The sequence below is a fragment of the Camelus dromedarius genome, chromosome 33 (genome assembly GCF_036321535.1).
Source record: "Camelus dromedarius isolate mCamDro1 chromosome 33, mCamDro1.pat, whole genome shotgun sequence".
Classification (NCBI taxonomy): domain Eukaryota; kingdom Metazoa; phylum Chordata; class Mammalia; order Artiodactyla; family Camelidae; genus Camelus; species Camelus dromedarius.
The window spans coordinates 13,734,383-13,740,464 of NC_087468.1; the positions used below are offsets into that span (position 1 = coordinate 13,734,383).

At 44.9% G+C, this 6,082-nt stretch overlaps 1 pseudogene; it reads left to right on the top strand.

The window, feature by feature from the left end:
• The first annotated feature begins 3,204 nt into the window (after window positions 1-3,204).
• Window positions 3,205-3,485, top strand: LOC135319832 (mitoregulin-like; annotated as a pseudogene).
• The last annotated feature ends 2,597 nt before the right edge of the window (window positions 3,486-6,082 follow it).

Here is a 6,082-nt window from a genome sequence, read left to right on the forward strand (position 1 = left end):
TGTATTATGCGCATCAGATTTGCTTGGCTTAGTCGGGGACTCGGCAAGACTTCAGGGCTTGGTTTAAATTGCCTTTTTACGTCTTAGCCATCATCAGCCTAGAGTCTACTTCGTGTTTTTGCCTTTCCTTCTGGTTTTGAGTAATCTAATCCAGTAATATTTGAGTTTTGGAGTCAGTGACTTAGACTCACTGCTTTTCATAGACTGCATCTCAGTGCCTGTTCATTCCAAAAGAAGTGTGTGTCCAGTACATGTGATCTGTCAAGTGCTGTAAGAAATGCAGGATTAACAGATGAATAAGACGCATTTCCCTTCATCAAGCTTACAGCCTAGAAGGGGCCCAGAAAAGCATCATGCTTGCAAATCAGTAAACAGTGTCCGCATTCAAGATCGAATCAGGACCGACAGGGGAGCAGGGCTCAGGGCAACGCATGGTGTGGGGTACTGAGAAAGATCAGGAGATTCTCTAAGCCAACTGGTGAGGGTGCGGTGGTGGCGGGAGGGTTGTGCAGAATTAACACTTAGCCTTCTCTCCATTTAATAAAGAGAGACAATTAGGCTGATGTTAAATTAGATGATTCTCACTGTATTTGATTGAGTGCATTCAGGAGACAGGAGAAAGGAAGTTCTGGTTGTAAATCTCAAGTCTAGATTCCTGCCTCCTTTTCCCATTTGTGCCAGAACTTCTATTAAATACCTTCATGTTATTTAGGCTCTGAGCTGGCCACCTCATTTAGGCATCCATCCATCCACACACCCATCCGTGCGCTCAATCCTCCACCATTCATCCCCGTATCAAGTCACATTTTGCATCTGTAACGATCTACACACTGGCCATATGGACTTCCTCCCACACCAAGAACTTAGTGTTGGTAGTGGGTTGAGCTGTGCCCAGGGCAGTGGATGACCATTCACTCTGAATTACAAGCATGAATTTTCCTTGTCTGGGTCTTCTACCAAACTCATGCTCACAACACAGCCCATAAAGTGTACATAAGGTGGAAAGACGGGCAAAGCGGACACCAGCGTAAACACCACACAACGTGAGAGACAGAAGGTCACCCGTGGAACCGTTGGAGACCTCAGCCCCCCTTTCTCCCAGCGGGGGGGACCACATTCCTGAATTCCGGGTTCGTCATTCCTTTTACTTTTCTTTGTAAGTTGGCTTCAAATCTATGCATTCCAAACAGTAGATTGTTCACTATTTCCTATTTTTGAACTGTATACAAGCAGTGTCATGCCATGTGTATATTCCTGGGCAGCTGAGGTTTTTTTTTCTCATTTTGCTCAGTCAATGTTGGGAGGTGCGTGTGTGTGTTGATGTTCGCACCTGCATGGTTTTCATGGCTGTATTCTATTCCTGTGCAGGACGATGTCGCAGGTTACTCATCGATTTCCCTATTGATGTACATTTGCTCTGCTGACTTGTTTCCAGTCTATTTTTCTATTTCAGTAATGCTGCTGCAGACATTCTTTTCAATTTCTCTCTCGCTGCGTGGGCCAGGTGTTTTTTGTCGGACTGTACCTAGGAGTATGACTTCAGGGTCACAGGGAATGCATATCTTCAACTGTCATGGATGATGCTAAATTTATTCGCAGTGTGGCTGTGTCAACTTACATCCCTACCAGCAGGGAGAGTTTGCTCGCTTCACTTTTTTTTTTCTAACCAACACTTGGTATTACCAGACTTCTAAATTTTGAGGTGCAAAATTGTTTCTCATTGTTGTTTTAATTTCAGTTTTCTTGATGACCAGTGAGGTTGAGTGAATATTTGTGTTTATTGGCAACTTGTGTTTCCTCTTCTATAAAATGACTATTCGTGATTTCTCTCGACTATTTTTGTCAAATTGTTAGTCTTTGTCTCACTGATTTGCAAAAAAATTATGTTCTGAAAAATCGGTTGTTGATTATGTGTTGCAAATATTTTCTCCCAGTTCGTGACTTGTCTTTTCATTTTCTTTATAGTGTGTTTTGTTGAACCCACGTTCTTAACTTCATCATAGTCAAAGCTAACCATCTTTTCTTTATGAGCTTTTTTTTCATATTGTTTTCAAATAAAAGTATTTCCTATCCTGAGGTCATAAAAATATCCCCCCCCCCCCAGTTTCTTCTAAAGTTTTAAATTTTACTTCTCACATTTAAGTTATTAAGCTGTCTTAAATTGATTGTGTATATGCTGTGAAGTAGAATTCCAATTTAGTTTTTCTTTATGGTTAACCAGTTGTCCCAGCAAGATTTGTTGAAGAGTCTATTACTTCTGTGTTGATCTGCAACCACTTGTGTTCCATTTTAAGTGGTGTCCGTCTACACACAGAGCTGCTCTGGTTCTGTAGTCCATATCACTGGATATTTTGTCTATTTCAGCCCTGCTGATGGTCTAGAAGGTTCAGTGAAGCTTTCGAGTCAATGTACTATGACAAGGAACCCCAAATAATTCATCTGGTTCACTAAGACGTTTCTTTACAGGGGTGGTAGAGTGAAAAGAACATGGGACTTTAAGAAAAGAGCCACATCCCCAGCTCTGACACTTGTTTGTATGACTTTGGGCACATTCTTAATTTTTTTTTTCCTGAGCCCCAGTCTCCTCATATATTAAGTGGGAATACTAATTTCAAATCTAGAAGCTTCCTTGAGGATTAGATTTAATTTTGCATTAAAATTTTTTTGAATTTTTTTTTTTGTGTGTGTGTGGGAGGTAATTAGGTTTATTTTTCTTTATTTAGTAGAGGTACTCTGGATTGAACCCAGGACTTCATGCATGAGAAGCATGCACACGGGCTGGTCTGGGACTGGAAGTTGGCTCTGGGAGTCTGAGACTCACTCAGGTTCACAGAGCAAGTGAGGTTGTAGGAACTCAGACTCAGGTTGGCCAACTTGAACTCTCTTATTACTACACAATGGTGGCTTTCCCTGTATGTCCTGGGCAGGTTTCAAATATGTTGTTCCATCGTTCTCACACCTGTGAGGCACACCTGTAGGTCAGATCACACAGTTCAATTTGAGGTTCTGAAAATTTCATCATGAACTGAGCTCAGATTTCTAGCAGTAACTGCCAAACTCTCCCAACTCTGAAAAATGAAAGTAGCTTTCAAAGCATCATTTGTATACAGATAGATATATTTTCTAATGGGCTCCCCCTCATGCATTTGCTATAAAGTTCTAGCTAGGACCAGGGTCCCCCAGGGGTCTACTGATTTGGGGACAATGACGAGACTGGTTAGATACCTGTTCACATGACAAGGTAGCACCAGGAGATCCAGGCCAGGTTTTAGTAACCACAAGGTGTGGCCTGGGTGCTGCATGCCTGGCAGCTGGTGGTGGATGTGTCGGAGAGGATGCTACAGCTGCCCATGCGGGTGGCCTTCCCCTCCAGAATGCACATGGGCTGGCAGGTGAGCCGGCCGCAGTGATGCTACCTGGACTGGAGGAAGCAGAGGCTGCAGGACAACCTAGCAGTGACACAGAAGAAGCTGGACCTGGTCTGAAATTCCTGTGCCATCAGTCCCCAATGGCCTGAGAGTGGCCACCTTGCTTTGTCTGTGTGAGGCTTCTGTCGAAGCCAGGCTCACGTCATCCTCTCTGCCCACAGTGCCGGGCTCTACCCAGAACTGCTTGTTGAAGATGGATATAGAGAACTGGTCAGGAAAAAGAAAAAGGATGTGGCCTGGGTCTCCAGGGACTTGAGTCCTACCCAGGCAACACCTTGAGACTAGCATTCTGGGAGGAAAGAGAGTTTTGCAGGTGCCTAAAAGAATTCCAGGTTTCTGAGGCTCTCCTTAGCAGGTGTGAGTGAATCTTTGATATCAACTTTAAGTAATTTCTGAGGCTTTATAATTCTTCTTACAGAAAAGTATTCCCCACGGAAATAAATCCGAGTTCTCTTCCAGCTCTTCTGAGAGGGTTTTCCAGCCCTTCTAGTAACAAGACTTGACTTGACCCAAATACATTCACTAGTGCCAAGGTTTCTCTGTTTCTGTCACTGCTTCTCCGCCATGCTTGGACACATGAAGAATTCTGGCTTAAACCTCTGCAGGGACCTTCCCAGGCTACCCACTTCCGTGGAGTCCCCTCCATTTCCTATGGTCTTTGAGCAGACCCTTCACTCTTTGGTCACATCATGCTAGGCATGGCCACTGTCCTGATTCATGTCCGTCCTGTGCTTCCACCCTGTCTCTGGCCACATAAGACTCCTGCCCTGAGTCACCCACTGATTCTCTGACCCAGTGGCACTCACTAAGCTTAGAGGAATCAATGGATGGATTCTCATTTCTCAGGACACAGAAGAGTGCAGAAGAGTGGAGCTGGGTTCCTCTAGACTGGTGCAAACTTAGGCTGTCTCCCCTGATGCTCTTGGTGCTTCCAAACTTTGTATCCATTTCTCATTGACCCCTTTTCTACAATTGTGTAGTCAACCTTCTCTGCTCTCCTTAACCTCTAACCCTTCACTTGCTTCCCTTTTAGGGCAGGGTATTGATTCACACCTTCTGGAACTCTCTGGTACACAGAGCAATAGGCTGCAGTAATAAGGTCCAAAAAAAGGGATTAGGATTAAGAAAATCCTGGACCTTGGGAAAGTCACTTATCCTTTATAAGTCTCCATTGTTTTACAGGTAAACTAGAAATAGTGATACCTCCCTCTTAGGGTTGGTGTGCAATCCAGTGAGATGACGAGTATGAAAAGGTTTTGCCCTCCGAAAGCACTAAGTGAGGGTTACTCCCAGCGCCCCTTCTCTGAACCTTCAGACCTTCAGGTATTTCCATCTCTACTAGCAAAGCGCTCTTTTACCTCCCATCTGGCCTGCTTCCTCCATCTTACTCTGGTTCCAGCAACTTCAACCTTTCCCTCTTCATTCACTCTCTCCTCTCGACTGAAAAACACCCCATTCCCACCTCCATAGCTTACAAACAATGCTTTCCCGGACCCTGCTGCCTGCCCCGCCTCCCACCAGCCACTGGTCTCCTCCTTTTCCTTTTGTTGCGTGAAGTCCCGTTGCCTGCTCTTTCCGTAATCCTGCATTTCTCCCCAGCTGCTCTCCCCAAGCCTGAGGATTTGTCCATCTTTTCAGTTCTTATCCTCCTTGACCCCTCTGCAAAATCTCACATCGCAAGCTCCCCTCCTGCTTCTTTAAACTCCCTCTTCTCTTAGTTTTCACAGCACTTTAAACTTTTACTAGAACGTGCCCTTCCTGCAGCTGTCCCAGCTCGTTACCACCTCACTGTTTCCTGTCTCCTTTTTTGACTCAGCATCACCCTTGTCCCCTCTAAGTGGCTTTTCCCTAAGCCTAGGTACCTGCCATCTGCTCCACGCCAAACAGGAAATCATCGTCTCGTTTTATTCTTTGCTGGTGGAACCAAACCTGCGGTATTGTGTTTACTTCTAGGTATCACCTCCTATGAGAATTATTACACACTCAGGCTTATTCAGCAGGGTGACCAAGATGGTGAGGGGGCTACAAACAGCTCATCTTCCAGAACACTTGAGAGGATGGATATTTTTAACCTTCAAGAGAGAAAATTCAGAGGGGGCATACTCTATGCTGCCGCAAAACCTTTGAAAGGATGTAGAAAAGAGTTTCCCTTTACTGACTTGGATCCCTACAGAAAACGGACAGACATTGAAGTCAGGTAGACATGGAACCAGTAGCAAGCCATGCCTTCCAGCTTTGTGAAGGCGTTGAGCACAGGATCTGCCGTCAGATGGGTTCAAATCCCAGTTCTAACGCTTAGCTCTACGACCCTGAGAAGGCAATTTCTTTTCTCGGTCCCTTCGTTTCATCATCTGTAAAATGAGGGTAGTTAATGATAGTCATTGTCATACAGATTTATTAGTCCCTGTATGAGTATTGCATAGGGATGTGGATGCAATCATGCCCGGTGGTGACTCACAATCTAGTGGAAAAGTGAGAAACGCGTGTGGGTAATTAAAATACCAAGCAGATCACTGAGATGGAGACACCAAATATGATGGGAAGGGGAAGATCACACTGACTGAGGGAATCAGGAAGGACTGCTTGGAGGAGACTGACACAGTGCGGCTTAAGAGCTGGGATGAGAGAAGGCAGGAATTGCTCGAAACTGGCAA